Below are 16,382 nucleotides of genomic sequence, written 5' to 3'. Positions count from 1 at the left end.
AGATAATTGAAGACAGAAAAGAAATAAAGAAAGAAACCAATTTTGGGGGATGAAAATTGGCTTTTGGAAAGAACTTTTGAATTGCGTTTTTAATTGTATTTTTCTCTGTTCTTTCTATCCTGCTAGTCACTGCCAAACTCCAGTCATCTTCCCTTCAGGGTGGAAGTGAAAAATGTTCCATGCATTTATTTTGGAGGCGGCATCTGCAGAAAGGATGTTTACATCACGGTTGGCGCTGTTACCCTAATACTTGATAACATGGATGGGGTAAGAAGAATTCTCCTTTAAATCTAGGCAAATAAAAAGAATGGAAATACAAACTGCTAGAAATCTGAGATAAAAACAGCAGACAATGGAAATACACATCAGAGCCGTCAGCATCTGTGAAGGAAAAAGGATAGGTTAATATTTCAGGTGTCAGCCCTTCATCAGAAATGGGAACTGGAAGATAAACGAGCCCTTTAATGAAAAGGAACAACACAAAAAGGGAGAAGAAGACAATCAGTAGGTTGAACGCATGAATGGGCTTTGCTGCAAGGAGGTGAGATCTATTCTGCTGAGGGATCCATCTCCACAACAGCAACCGATCCCCCTCTCCAGGCGCTGATGGACCCTCTGTGCATTCCTGAACCCCCTGGCCTAGAAATTGAGTGGGCTTAGCGCCCATTTTGCGGCGCTAGAGGGCATTGCGCTGGACTTACAGCCGGTTTTGAAATTGACTAGGGCCCAACATCGGCGTTACACCGGTAGCGCTGCGCCGGCACCGATGACGTCATCGGTGTGCGCAGCGTCCCGGTTGCCGTGGTGACGGGCCCCAGCGCCGAAATTCAGTTGCGGCCGCCTCGCCCGTGGCAGCCGCAACTAAGACTCTGGCAACAGAGTCTTGCACGACTTTGCGCCGGCGCATAAAGGTGGAGCGGCGGCCGGCCGCTTTCCCGCCGGCCGCCTGCCCGCACCTCCCTTCCCGGACTCCCCCACCCCCCCCACCCCCCGCGGAACAGATGCTTCTCGGCTGCGAGCCCGGCACTTCCCCGAGGTGCCGGGCTCATTTTTGTGAAGATTTTACCGGCCAGCGGGCGGGTGCAGGCAGCTCCTCCTTAACTGAAGGAGGAGGCCTGCACTTCCCGAGCCTGCCGCACCGCATCGGGCGCTGCAGCGCCGGAATAGCGCCGCAATGCGGCGCGTAGCGCCAGTTTTCAGGCACAAACAGCCTTCAGTAGCGCCGGCAGCCGTTTGGGCGCGGCGCTACTGAATTTTTGGCGCGCACAGCGCGACTTAGCACCGGCGCTAAATTTCCGGCGTTAAGCCCCGGCGCAGCGCAACCTCAATTTCTAGGCCCCTGTCTCTAAGCGAATTGGAGAAATAGCTCACATTTAATGTTCTTGAAGTTCATGTTCAGAGAAGAGGGCTGCAGGCTGTTTCGGGGAAGGATAAGACACTCGGGTGACTCAGTAATCCCATGACCTCAGCAGCGAGTCATGCCCGAGGGGAGTTCAGGGCAGAGATGGAGCTACAAGACTGTGGTGCTGGTTTTGCGACTGGCACATCTTTCGAGTGCGAGGAGCACGGGCTCACTCCACTTGCCCTGCTCGTTCTAAAGCTTCTGTTCAGCTTGGTTGTAATAGTGTAGACGCGTCCCTTCACTTTCAGTCTGGGCCTGTTTACCATCCAGAAATTGGGCCTCAGGCCTCACATAAGAACATAAGAAATAGGAGCAGGAGTCGGCCATTCGGCCCTTCGAGCCTGCTCCGCCATTCAATGAGATCATGGCTGATCTTCTGCCTCAACTCCATTCACCAGCCCTATCGCCATATCCCTTGATGCCCTTACTAGTCAGAAATCTATCGACTTCTGTTTTGAATAGACCCAATGACTGAGTCTCCACAGCCCTCTGGGGTAGAGAATTCCACAGATTCACCACCCTCTGTGTGAAGAAATTTCTTCTCATCTCAGTCCTGAATGACCTACCCTTTATCCTGAGGCTGTGGCCCCTGGTTCTAGACTCCCCAGCCAAGGGAAACATTCTCCCAGCATCCACCCTATCAAGCCCTGTAATAATTTTGTATGCTTCAATGAGATCCCCTCTCATTCTTCTGAATTCAAGAGAATACAGGCCTAGTTTACTCAATCTCTTCTCATACGACAGTCCCGCCATCTCAGGAATCAATCTCGTGAACCTTTGTTGCACTCCCTCTATGGCAAGTATATCCTTCCTTAGGTAAGGAGACCAAAATTGTACACAGTACTCCAGGTGTGGTCTCACCAAGGCCCTATATAATTGGAGTAAGGCTTCTTTACTCCTGTACTCAAATCCTCTTGTAATGAAGGCCAGCATACCATTTGCCTTCCTAATGGCTTGCTGCACCTGCACATTCACTTTCAGTGACTCATGTACAAGGACACCCAGGTCCCTTTGAGCATCTGCATTCCCCAATCTTTCACCATTTAGGAAATACTCTGCCTTTCTGTTTTTTCTACCAAAGTGGATAACTTCACATTTATCCACAGTATATTCCATCTGCCGTGTTCTCGCCCACTCACTGAGCCTACATCTTCGTGGCGAGCTGCCGTCGCCTGCACTGAGATGAGTTTTTCTGTGTGAAGGGGGGAGTAACGGGACCTCTGCCCACGCTGCAACTCCTGGATCAGGGGGTCACTAAAGACACCGGGCAGGATTCCGGCAGGACCTACACTTGAGAAGGGAAGGAAATCCCGCGCCCCAACAAGGGGGAGCTGAATTAAAGGGGCAGAGCACTCGAAAGAAAATGACATCGAATAATATAACATCTATGGCACACACACAGACCATGTGGCCCCACTGGTCGATGCCGGTGTAACCAGGACCTTAAATTCTGCACACGGCAGCAAAGCCAATTTACCCAAACCTTTCATTCAACGAGAAGGAGTTTCCATCCATTGTACTTTTATATAAAACGGGTGAATGGGAATGGGTTTGACCCATTGGGATTATATACAATGGAAGTGCCTGGGAAGGGGCTTGTCTGTTGGAGTTCCCTACAATGGGAGTGGTTAGACTGAGGTTTCACCCAGTGAGATTCTGGACAGGGGAGAGAATTAGAAATTGTCACATCAGGGTTTAAGGCAGAGACTGCTGTGCATTTGCCTGAAGTCGGCTGCTCACTGGTTTTATTATTTATTAACTGTTGCGGTAAACGGAGCCGCTAAGAGAGAATCCTTCCATCAAAAGTAACAGGATGGTCCACTAAAAACAAAGCTAACAAGCACTATCCTCGGTTTCTTCCGCCACAGGTAATCCCCTCCTCTGAGGGGCCAAACTACCCGTTCCGAATATCTCGTCTCGGCTTCTTTGTTATTGTGGAGACTACAGTGGGCCTGACGGTATATTGGGATCTACACATGCAGCTGTTAGTTCAAATTAAACCGGAGCTCACGGTGAGGCTGCGCCTGCTCTTTTCATTTTGTTTTTGTTGATAAAATTGTGTCTTGTTTAATTTTAGTTTAGCCTTGATTTTAACTCGGGGTGCTAATGGAGCAGGTGCGGGCATGGAGTGAGTGACTTTGTCAGCGTGAGGCCTGGCGGTTCTAACACTCGAGCCTCGTCCGCATGGCTGCGGGCAGTTGCCCGCCTGAAAGTGGGCGGGCGGGGTGAGTACGGAACGTTGGTCAGCAGGAGCCCGCCAGCCGGGATGGCAGGAAGAGTCATAGAAACATAGAAACATAGAAGATAGGAGCAGGAGTAGGCCATTCGGCCCCTCGAGCCTGCTCCGCCATTCAATGCGATCATGGCTGATCATCCAAATTCCGTACCCGGTCCCTGCCTTCTCCCCATACCCCTTGATCCCTTTAGCCTTAAGAAATATATCCAACTCCTTCTTGAATATATTTAATGAATTGGCCTCCACAGCCTTCTGTGGCAGAGAATTCCACAGATTCACCACTCTCTGGGTGAAGAAATTCCTCCTCATCTCAGTCCTAAATGGCTTACCCCTTATCCTTAGACTGTGACCCCTGGTTCTGGACTCCCCGACCATCGGGAACATCCTTCCTGCATCTAGTCTGTCCAGTCCTGTTAGAATGTTATAAGTTTCAATGAGATGGCAGGAACAGTCCCCCCGGCATTCAGGTAGGTGACAGGGAGGGGGTTTTCCGGAGCGCTTTGCCATCCATGCAGGTGAGCCTGGGGCGGAGGAGGCCGACACTTTCCTTGTGGGGCCTGAAGGGAAACGCCTGCTCGAGAAAAGTTAAAAAAAACTTCTTCTTCCAGTCAGGCGAAGCCCCGCTCAAGCCGCTGGTTCAAATAGCAGGTGGGCCCCCAATCGGTTCCCGGTGGGTGTTCTTGCTACCTGCTCAGAAGAGCAAATTAAACTTCAAAACTGCAGGACAGGAGCCGGGCGTTGGTGGGCACCTCTCATGGTCAATTTTAACTGCGTGCCCGTTCAGTTCCTGCCAGGCGGGTGGAATTCAAATCACCCCTAATAAACAGAGGCTGCTGGCCTGAGGTCATTTCCTTGACTTGACGGGGAGGGCGCTTCACCTGATTGCAAATGGTAATCCTGCCAGCTGTTGGGCAGAATATTCCAAGATCGGCCAATCGGGCACGCACTGCATCCAAATGCACAATGTCGTCTGTACAAGAACTTTATCTGATTCAGCGAGCGATCGGATGGCATTAAATTTAAAAGGGCAAGTGTGGAAGCACAGCAGGGAGAGTTTCTACAAAGCGCTGACCGTTATCAGAAGGGAACAGTAGCAAAGTGGTAATGTCGCTGGGCTAGTAATCCAGAGATTGGGATTAATGGTCCAGACACTTGAGTTCAAATCCCACCACGGCAGCTGGGGAATTTAAATTCAGTTAATTAAATAAATCTGGATTAATGTGATCATGATACTATCAGATTGTCATAGAAAGCCATCCAAGAAAATCTGCCGTTCTTACCCGGTCTGGCCTATATGTGACTCCAGACCCACAGCAATGTGGTTGACTCTTAACTGCCCTCTGAAATGGCCCAGTGAGACATTCGGTTGTATTTAAGAAGGTGGCTCAGGGCAATTAGGAATCAATGAATAAGGGGAGGTTTTACTGGATTGGAAGACAAGACAATATGGTTTACATTCATTACTAGCAGAATAATGGAACTGATTGTTAGAAGCAATTATAGTTAAAGAACCAGTAAATGGTGATGGACATGATTTTGGAAAGGGCAGATCCTTGGTGGCCACTTCATCTCCTTTGTTGAGCAAGTTACATTCCACTTGGATGCTGGAAAGACCTTGGTGTTGTATCCAGGAAGCAGCTGATCAAGTTGTGCAGGAACAGGTGCGGCACAGGCTTCGGGCAATGTGTATCCGAGGTAACACTTGGAATTGGATAAAGAATTGGGTGGAAGAGAGGAAGCAGTAAATGGAGAGTGGGGAGGAGTTAACCTAATAAAACGGGGGATGGATTAACAATAGATATAAAAGGGAGAAAGCAATCTAAAATCATAAACTCAAGTGGTGGTGGGGTGGGGGCCTGTGGAGCGTGTACCATCGGGTAGATAATAGTGAGGTTAAGAAAGATAGAGAAAAAATATAAGGAAAGAATGAGTACCTCCCCTGGGTCTGCTCATGTCCCAGTAGAGAGGGAGCACTTGTTCTGGGAATGTTCATCTGCCTGCAGAGAGAGTGCCCAACATGAGATTGTTTATCTCCCTATCAAGGAGTGTCGGTCCTGGGACCTTTCACATCCCCATAGAGAGGAGTGCCTTGCCCAGAATTATTCACATCCCTATAGTAAGGGAGCATCTATTTTGGGACATTTCATAGGCTGGTGGAATGGGCGGACATGTGGCAGATGAAATTTAACACAGAAAAATGCAAAGTGATACATTTTGGTAGGAAGAATGAGGAGAGGCAATATAAACTAAAGGGTACAATCCTAAAGGGGTGCATGAACAGAGAGACCTGGGGGTATATGTGCACAAATCGTTGAAGGTGGCAGGGCAGGTTGAGAAAGCGGTTAAAAAGGCATACGGGATCCTGGGCTTCATAAATAGAGGCAGAGAGTACTAAAGCAAGAAAGTTATGATGAACCTTTATAAAACACTGGTTCAGCCTCAACTGGAGTATTGTGTCCAATTCTGGGCACAGCACTTTAGGAAGGATGTGAAGGCTTTAGAGAGGATCAGAGAAAATTTACAAGAATGATTCCAGGGATGAGGGACTTCAGTTATGTGGAGAGTCTGGAGAAGCTGGGGTTGTTCTCCTTGGAGCAGAAGAGGTTGAGAGGAGATTTGATAGAGGTGTTCAAAATCATGAGGGGTCGAGACAGAGTAGATAGAGAGAAACTGTTCCCATTGGCAGAAGGGTCGAGAACCAGAGGACACAGATTTAAGGTGATTGGCAGAAGAACCAAAGGCGACATGAGGAAAAACATTTTACATAAGAGATTAGTGTGTAAAGTTAAGGCACATGGGATTGGGGGCAAGGTGTTGACTTGGACAGAGAACTGGTTGGCAGACAGGAAGCAAAGAGTTGGAATAAACGGCTCTTTTTCCGAGTGGCAGGCAGTGACTAGTGGGGTACCGCAGGGATCGGTCCTCGGACCCCAGCTATTCACAATATATATTAATGATCTAGACAAGGGAACTAGATGTAATATCTCCAAATTTGCAGACGACAACAAAGCTGGGTGGGCGTGTGTGCTGTGAGGAGGATGCCGAGAAAATCCAGGATGATTTGGTCATGTTGGGTGATTGGGCAGAAACATGGCAGATGCAATATAACGTGGATAAATGTGAGGTTGTCCACTTTGGTGGCAAAAACAGGAAGGCAGATTATTATCTAAATGGCAATAGATTGGGAGAAGGGGAAGTGCAACGAGACCTGGGTGTCTTTGTGCACCAGCCGCTGAAGTTAAGCATGCAGGTGCAGCAGGCGGTTAAGAAGGCAAATGGTATGTTGGCCTTCGTAGCGAGAGGGTTTGAGTACAGGAACAAGGATGTCTTGCTGCAGTTGTACAGGGCCTTGGTGAGACCACATCTTGAGTATTGTGTGCAGTTTTGGTCACCTTATCTGAGGAAGGATGTTCTTGCCATGGAGGGAGTGCAGCGAAGATTCACCAGGCTGATACCTGGGATGGCAGGAATGACGTATGAAGAGAGATTGGGTTGATTGGGCTTGTACTCGCTGGAGTTTAGAAGAATGAGAGGTGATCTCATTGAAACTTATAAAATTCTGACAGGACTGGATAGACTAGATGCAAGAAGGATGCTCCCGATGGTCGGGGAGTCCAGAACCAGGGGACACAGTCTAAGGATAAAGGGTAGGCCATTTAGGACAGAAATGAGGAGGAATTTCTTCACCCAGAGAGTGGTGAACCTATGGAACTCTCTACCACAGAAGGTGGTGGAGGCCAGTTCATTAAATATATTCAAGAAGGAGTTAGATATATTTCTTAAGGCTAAAGGGATCAAGGGGTATGGGGAGAAGGCAGGGACAGGGTACTGAATTTGGATGATCAGCCATGATCGCATTGAATGGCGGAGCAGGCTCGAGGGGCCGAATGGCCTACTCCTGCTGCTATCTTCTATGAGTGGTTGTGATCTGGAATGCACTGCCTGAAAGGGTGGTGGAGGCAGATTCAATCATGGCGTTCAAAAGGGAGGTGGATAAATACCTGAAGGAAAAAAAATTGCAGGGCTCCGGGGAAAGGGCGGGGGAATGGGACTAGTTGAAGTGCTCTTGCAGAGAGCTAGCACGGACTCGACGGGCCGAATGGCCTCCTTCTGTGCTGTAACCATTCTATGGTTCAACCCACTGTGTCTATACCGGCCAATAAAGAGCGATCCAGCCCAATCCCACTTTCCAGCTCTTGGTCCGTAGCCCTGTAGGTTACGGCACTCCAAGTGCATATCCAAGTACTTTTTAACTGTGATGAGGGTTTCTGCCTCTACCACCCTTTCAGGCAGTGAGTTCCAGACCCCACCACCCTGTGGGTGAAAATGTTTCTCCTCAACTCCCCTCTAATCCTTCTACCAATTACTTTAAATCAATGCCCCCTGGTTATTGACCTCTGCTAAGGGAAACAGGTCCTTCCTATCCACTCTATCTAGGCCCCTCATAATTTTATGCACCTCAATGAAATCTCCCCTCAGCCTCCTCTGTTCCAAAGAAAACAACCCCAGCCTATCCAATCTTTCCTCATAGCTAAAATTCCCCAGCCCAGGCAACATCCTCGTAAATCTCCTCTCTACCCTCTCGAGTGCAATCACATCCTTCCTGTACTCTAGCTGCGGCCTAACTAGTGTTTTATACAGTTCAAGCATACCTTTTGTCATTAAATAACAAAAGGTATGATAGTACAAAGCAAAAGGAGATGGTAATGGGACAAGTAAAGAACCAAAAGATGGGTCTAGAAGAGGTGTAAATGGGAATGGCAGAATCATCAACAGCTGCCGTCTGAAAAAATAGGGGCCGAGGTTATGGTCTGAAATTGTTGAACTCGATGTTGAGTCCGGAAGGCTGTAAAGTGCCTAATCGAAAGATGAGGTGCTGTTCCTCGAGCTTACGTTGAGCTTCATTGGAACAGTGTAATAGGCCGAGGATGGAGAGATCAGAGCGGGAGTGGAGGGGAGAATGAAAGTGACAGGCGACCAGAAGCTCGGGGTCACCCTTACGGACTGAACGGAGGTGTTCTGCAAAGCGGTCGCCCAATCTGCGTTTGGTCTCCCCAATGTAGAGGAGACCGCATCGTGAGCAGCGAATACAGTATACTAGATTGCAAGAAGTACAAGTAAATCGCTGTTTCACCTGGAAGGAGTGTTTGGGGCCCTGGACAGTGGGAAGGGAGGAGGTATAGGGGCAGGTGTTGCACCTGAGCGGTGTAGAGCTTTGGGAACCACAGGTCCAAGATCACCCAAGCATGCTACACTTACTGCACGTCATATTTCAGATTACTCATATACTGTAATCCCAAAATGTTATTTTCTAAAAGAAATGTATCTAAAGGAAATCTACCCCTCTTCGCATGTCCCCCCTCCCTTTCAAATCTGCCATCATCACCCCTTCCTGGAAAAACCCACCCAGTATCATCTGCAGCCCGAGAACAAATAAAAAGGAAAGACCGACCGGTGCCCATGGCGTCCGTAAAACTCTGCGAGATACTTGTTGGTATTCAAGTATCAATCTCATAAAGAGACAGCCCTCTCCATCCAGGGCTCTCCGGCACCAGTCTGAGCATCGAGGGAGGAAGGAGAGACTGATGCTGCAGAGCCCTTCTCCCTTTGTAGCCGTCAGTGCGGGTCTGTCTCCCTGGAGCTGCCACACCCTCCCGAGTGGATTGCAGCGCTGGAAAGCCACCCATCAGGGACACAGACGTGCAGGTAGTGAACGTCTGCTCTGGAATCTGTGGCAGACTGTCTGACTCATGCCAGACACACAGCAGGATCCATATCCGAGCTCCTCAGCCAAGGGCGATGTCTCCCACATTCTGCCTCCTCACCTTCCACTTTCACTGGCTCCTGCTTAATCTGTGCTTCATCCAGTGCGCTCCTTTGACAGTGCTGATCCCCCTGGGGTGATATCTTTAGGCTGATATTTGGGGGGGAGCGAGTGAGTGATGCAGTGTGCTCAGTCAGCGTAGGATTGACTCCTGGTCCGCCAATGCCTCAATTTTAAAATTCTCCTCCTCCTGTTCAAATCCCTCCATGGTCTCGCCCCTCCCTATCTTTGTAGCCTCCTCCAGCCCCTACAATTCTCATCCTCCTCGTGTTCAAATCACTCCATGGTCTCGCCCCTCCCTATCTCTGTAATCTCCTCTAGCCCTACAACTCTCCTTCTCCTGTTCAAATCACTCCATGGTCTCGCCCCTCCCTATCTCTGTAACCTCCTCTAGCCCTACAACTCTCCTCCTCGTGTTCAAATCCCTCCATGGTCTCGCCCCTCCCTATCTCTGTAATCTCCTCTAGCCCTACAACTCTCCTCCTCGTGTTCAAATCCCTCCATGGTCTCGCCCGTCCCTATCTCTGTAATCTCCTCCAGCCCTACAACTCTCCTCCTCGTGTTCAAATCCCTCCATGGTCTCGCCCCTCCCTATCTCTGTAACCTCCTCAAGCCCTACAACTCTCCTTCTCCTGTTCAAATCCCTCCATGGTCTCGCCCCTCCCTATCTCTGTAATCTCCTCTAGCCCTACAACTCTCCTCCTCGTGTTCAAATCCCTCCATGGTCTCGCCCCTCCCTATCTCTGTAACCTCCTCTAGCCCTACAACTCTCCTCCTCCTGTTCAAATCCCTCCATGGTCTCGCCCCTCCCTATCTCTGTAATCTCCTCTAGCCCTACAACTCTCCTCCTCGTGTTCAAATCCCTCCATGGTCTCGCCCCTCCCTATCTCTGTAACCTCCTCTAGCCCTACAACTCTCCTTCTCCTGTTCAAATCCCTCCATGGTCTCGCCCCTCCCTATCTCTGTAACCTCCTCTAGCCCTACAACTCTCCTCCTCCTGTTCAAATCCCTCCATGGTCTCACCTCTCCCTATCTCTGTAATCTCCTCTAGCCCTACAACTCTCCTTCTCCTGTTCAAATCCCTCCATGGTCTCGCCCCTCCCTATCTCTGTAACCTCCTCCAGCCCTACAACTCTCCTTCTCCTGTTCAAATCACTCCATGGTCTCGCCCCTCCCTATCTCTGTAACCTCCTCCAGCCCTACAACTCTCCTTCTCCTGTTCAAATCCCTCCATGGTCTCGCCCCTCCCTATCTCTGTAACCTCCTCTAGCCCTACAACTCTCCTCCTCGTGTTCAAATCCCTCCATGGTCTCGCCCCTCCCTATCTCTGTAATCTCCTCTAGCCCTACAACTCTCCTTCTCCTGTTCAAATCCCTCCATGGTCTCGCCCCTCCCTATCTCTGTAATCTCCTCTAGCCCTACAACTCTCCTTCTCCTGTTCAAATCCCTCCATGGTCTCGCCCCTCCCTATCTCTGTAACCTCCTCTAGCCCTACAACTCTCCTTCTCCTGTTCAAATCACTCCATGGTCTCGCCCCTCCCTATCTCTGTAACCTCCTCTAGCCCTACAACTCTCCTCCTCCTGTTCAAATCCCTCCATGGTCTCGCCCCTTCCTATCTCTGTAACCTCCTCTAGCCCTACAACTCTCCTTCTCCTGTTCAAATCCCTCCATGGTCTCGCCCCTCCCTATCTCTGTAACCTCCTCCAGCCCTACAACTCTCCTTCTCCTGTTCAAATCCCTCCATGGTCTCGCCCCTCCCTATCTCTGTAACCTCCTCCAGCCCTACAACTCTCCTCCTCGTGTTCAAATCCCTCCATGGTCTCGCCCCTCCCTATCTCTGTAACCTTCTCTAGCCCTACAACTCTCCTTCTCCTGTTCAAATCCCTCCATGTTCTCGCCCCTCCCTATCTCTGTAACCTCCTCTAGCCCTACAACTCTCCTTCTCCTGTTCAAATCCCTCCATGGTCTCGCCCCTCCCTATCTCTGTAACCTCCTCTAGCCCTACAACTCTCCTTCTCCTGTTCAAATCCCTCCATGGTCTCGCCCCTCCCTATCTCTGTAACCTCCTCTAGCCCTACAACTCTCCTCCTCATGTTCAAATCCCTCCATGGTCTCGCCCCTCCCTATCTCTGTAACCTCCTCTAGTCCTACAACTCTCCTTCTCCTGTTCAAATCCCTCCATGGTCTCGCCCCTCCCTATCTCTGTAACCTCCTCTAGCCCTACAACTCTCCTCCTCGTGTTCAAATCCCTCCATGGTCTCGCCCCTCCCTATCTCTGTAACCTCCTCTAGCCCTACAACTCTCCTTCTCCTGTTCAAATCCCTCCATGGTCTCGCCCCTCCCTATCTCTGTAACCTCCTCTAGCCCTACAACTCTCCTTCTCCTGTTCAAATCCCTCCATGGTCTCGCCCCTCCCTATCTCTGTAACCTCCTCCAGCCCTCCAACTCTCCAAGAACTCTGCGTTCCCCCAACTCCGGCCTCTTGCTCATCCCTCACTCCCTTTGCCCCACCATTGGTTGCTGTGTCTTTTACTGTTTCAGCCCTAAACCTCTGCCTCTCCATCACTCTCCTCCTTAAAGGCCCTTCTTAAAACCAACCTCTTTCACCCAGTTTTTAGATACCTGTTCTAATATCTCCTTTTTTGGCTCATTGTCAGTCTTTGCTTTATTACGCTCCAGTGAAGCCTTGGGAGGTTTTCCTGTGTTAAAGGCGCTGTATAAATACAAGTTGTTTTTTGCCTCTCCCTCGTGCATTGCAGCTTGTTAGTTAGGATTAATCTGCATACCAAGAATGATGCGTGGAGTTTTTGAGATGTTGTAATGGAAACAGTGGGAACGGAGAGTCCTGATATATTTTTTATTCTACAGAAATTTGTGCAAGGATTTTGTGGCAAGGCAGATGAATCGGTGGCAACTCGTCTTGACAACATCAATAGGCTCGGCTCAGAATATGGCAACCAGTGGGTTACATCGACGGTAAGTGTGGAGAGTTACAATGGATAATATGATGCCCACTGGCATCTTTATCGGCAGATGACACCCAGCTGGATGACAGCTAACTGCTTAACCAACACTTCCAAAAATCATTCTCGGGATGTGGGCGTCACTGGTATGGACGGCAGTTATTGCCCATCCCTACTTGCCCTTGAGAAGATGGTGGTAGACCTTCTTCTTCAACCTGTGGTGAAGGCGCTCCCACATGCTGCTAGCTGGGCAACTTGCTGGACTGCATTCTGTAAATAGTACACACTGCAACCATGTTCCACCTGGGGTGGAGGGAGTGGATGTCTAAGCTGATGAATGGAGTGCTGATCAAGTGGGCTGCTTTGTCCAGGATGGTGTTTAGCTTCTTGAGCATTGTTGCTGCTGTCCCTATCCAGGCAATGGTGAGTATTCCATCACACACCTGACTTGTGCCTTGTAGATGGTGGAAAGGCTTTGGGGAGTCAGGAGGTGAGACACTCGTCGCAGAATACCCAGCCTCTGACCTGCTCTTGTTGCCACAGTATTTATGTGGCTTGTCCAGTTGAGTTTCTGGTCAATGGTGACCCCCAGGATGTTGATGGTGGGGGATTCGGCAATGGTAATGCTGTTGAATGTGAAGGGGCGGTGGTTAGAGTCTCGCCTGTTGGAGATAGTCATTGCCTGGCACTTGTGTGGCGCGAATGTCACTTATCAGCCCAAGCTTGGATGCTGTCCAGGTCTTGCTGCATGTGGACATGGATGGCTTCATTATCTGAGGAATGATCTGAGGAGCTGAACTCTGTGCAATCATCAGGAAACAGCCCCACTCTCACCATATAATGGAGGGAAGGTCATTACTGAAGTAAGTGCCACTAGAGAGCACTGTTGACGACTCCTTCCATTACTTTGCTGATTATTGAGAGTAGGTTGTTGGGGTGGTAATTGTTTGCGTTGGGTTTATCTTTCTTTTTGTGGACAGGACATACCTGGGCAATTTTCCACATTGGCTGAAGGGTCGATAACCAAAGGGCACAGATTTAAGGTGATTGACAAAAGAACCAGAAGCGACATGAGGAAAATCTTTTTTACGCAGCGAGTGGTTCGGGTCTGGAACGCACTGCCTGCTCGGTGGTGGAGGCCGATTCAATCGTGGCTTTCAAAAGGGAATTGGATAAATACCTGAAGGAGAAAAATTTGCAGGGATATGGGGAAAGAGCGGGGGAATGGGACTGACTGGATTGCTCTTCGAAAGAGCGAGCGCAGACTCGATGGGCCGAATGGCCTCCTTCTGTGCTGTACTGTTCTATGGTTCTGTGATTCTATTGGCGGGTAGATGCCAGTGTTGTAGCTGTACTGGAACAGCTTGGTTGGAGGCGCGGCTAGTTCTGGAACACAAGTCTTCAGCCCGATAGCCAGTATATTGTCAAGGCCGTAGCCTTTTTCGTCACCAGTGCACTCAGCCATTACTTGTCACGCAGAGTGAATCAAATTGGCTGCAAGCAGGCATCTGTTCTGGTGAGGTCAGTACTGAGGGAGTGCTGCACTGTCGGAGGGGCTGTACTGAGGGAGTGCCGCATTGTCGGAGGGGCAGTACTGAGGGAGCGCCGCACTGTCGGACGGGCAGTACTGAGGGAGCGCCGCACTGTCAGAGGGGCAGTACTGAGGGAGCGCTGCACTGTCGGAGGGGCAGTACTGAGGGAGCGCTGCACTGTCGGAGGGGCAGTACTGAGGGAGCGCTGCACTGTCGGAGGGGCAGTACTGAGGGAGCGCCGCACTGTCGGAGGGGCAGTACTGAGGGAGCGCTGCACTGTCGGAGGGGCAGTACTGAGGGAGCGCTGCACTGTCGGAGGGGCAGTACTGAGGGAGCACCGCACTGTCGGAGGGGCAGTACTGAGGGAGCACCGCACTGTCGGAGGGTCAGTACTGAGGGAGTGCTGCACTGTCGGAGGGGCAGTACTGAGGGAGCGCTGCACTGTCGGAGGGGCAGTACTGAGGGAGCACCGCACTGTCGGAGGGTCAGTACTGAGGGAGTGCTGCACTGTCAGACGGTCAGTATTGAGGGAGCACTGCACTGTCGGAGGGGTTGTACTGAGGGAGCGCCGCACTGTCGGAGGGGCAGTACTGAGGGAGCGCTGCACTGTCGGAGGGGCAGTACTGAGGGAGCACCGCACTGTCGGAGGGTCAGTACTGAGGGAGTGCTGCACTGACAGACGGTCAGTATTGAGGGAGCACTGCACTGTCGGAGGGGCTGTACTGAGGGCGTGCCGCATTGTCGGAGGGGCAGTACTGAGGGAGCGCCGCATTGTCGGAGGGGCAGTACTGAGGGAGCGCCGCACTGTCAGAGGGGCAGTACTGAGGGAGTGCTGCACTGTCAGGGGGGCAGGACTGAGCGAGTGCTGCACTGTCGAAGGGGTTGTACTGAGGGAGCGCCGCACTGTCGGAGGGGCAGTACTGAGGGAGCGCAGCACTGTCGGAGGGGCAGTACTGAGGGAGCGCAGCACTGTCGGAGGGGCAGTACTGAGGGAGCGCCGCACTGTCGGAGGGGCAGTACTGAGGGAGTGCTGCACTGTCAGACAGTCAGTATTGAGGGAGCACTGCACTGTCGGAGGGGCTGTACTGAGGGAGTGCCGCATTGTCGGAGGGGCAGTACTGAGGGAGCGCTGCATTGTCGGAGGGGCAGTACTGAGGGAGCGCCGCACTGTCAGAGGGGCAGTACTGAGGGAGTGCTGCACTGTCGGAGGGGCAGGACTGAGGGAGCGCTGCATTGTCGGAGGGGCAGTACTGAGGGAGCGCTGCACTGTCGGAGATGCCGTCTTTCGGATGAGACTTTAAACCGAGTCCCCGTCTGCTCTCTCAGGTGGACATAAAAGATCCCACGGCACTTTTTTGAAGAAGAGCAGGGGGAGTTCTCCCCGGTGTTCTGGGGCCAATATTTATCCCTCAATCTACATCACTAAAAACAGATGATCTGGTCATTATCACATTGTTGCTTGTGGGAGCTTGCTGTGCACAACTAGTGTGGTGTATGTAACCGTTCCACCTTTAAGAGAACTATTTTAAGAGATGCACTACTTTATCTTGGCTGCTGTATACTGTAATACCGATGGTGACCACACCGGTATATAAGTGCTGTGTAATGATTTATTGGGCAGTTCAGCCTGACCTTCGACTAGTAAAGACCTGTTGAATTTATTCTTGTGGTCTGTGTGCAGTGATTCTTATTAACAATAACTAGAACACACAGACTTAACAGTGGCGACGATGACGATCTTACCCTGCGGCAGAGATATATCCAAGGCAGTTTAACGGGCGTCGAGAAGAGGCATCCGCCCTCATCATCCTGCTGAGAAAAGACTCGGGTCTGAAGAGCAAGGAAGAATCCTGACACGAAGCCTTCCATCAGCAACAGGCAGTGATCATCCCTTCTATCACGGTGGTGGGTAAGCCGATCAGCGACGAGCAGCAAGTCGGCCACGTTGGCTGTGAAGTAGGGGAGGGAAAAACGGAGGATATAAGGGCGGAGAACTCGACCACGGCTGGGGAAAAGAGCCGGACAGAAGTCGGGGCCAGAGGCGCTGAGACTGGGGCAGCGTAAGGCACGGGAGCCGCGGTGAATGCAAACGCAGTCGGTGTAAAAGACCGGGCTGCAAGCGGGCTGGGAGACGCAACAGCGTCGAGAGAGAGAGCTCGACCACGACCGGGGAAAAAGGCCGGGCAGCTACCGAGGCCGCGAGGCGTGGGGGAAAATAAAAATAATTTTCAAAAAACGCGGAGAACTCAGCCGCAGCCGGGGGAAAGGACCGGACTGCAAGACGGGCTGGGAGGCACGATTTGAGAACCGCTGGGGAGGGCGAACGCAGCAATACGGCAATCACCATTACAGCCAGCGGGGGAGAAAGGCAAACGCGGGAAGCCGCCATTTTCGTAGGCGGGGGAAGAAGACAAGCGCGGGAAA

Source organism: Somniosus microcephalus, chromosome 1 (genome assembly GCF_052327205.1).
Source record: "Somniosus microcephalus isolate GS21.2 chromosome 1, FLI_Smic_1.0, whole genome shotgun sequence".
Lineage (NCBI taxonomy): Eukaryota > Metazoa > Chordata > Chondrichthyes > Squaliformes > Somniosidae > Somniosus > Somniosus microcephalus.
This window is presented reverse-complemented; position numbering follows the sequence as displayed.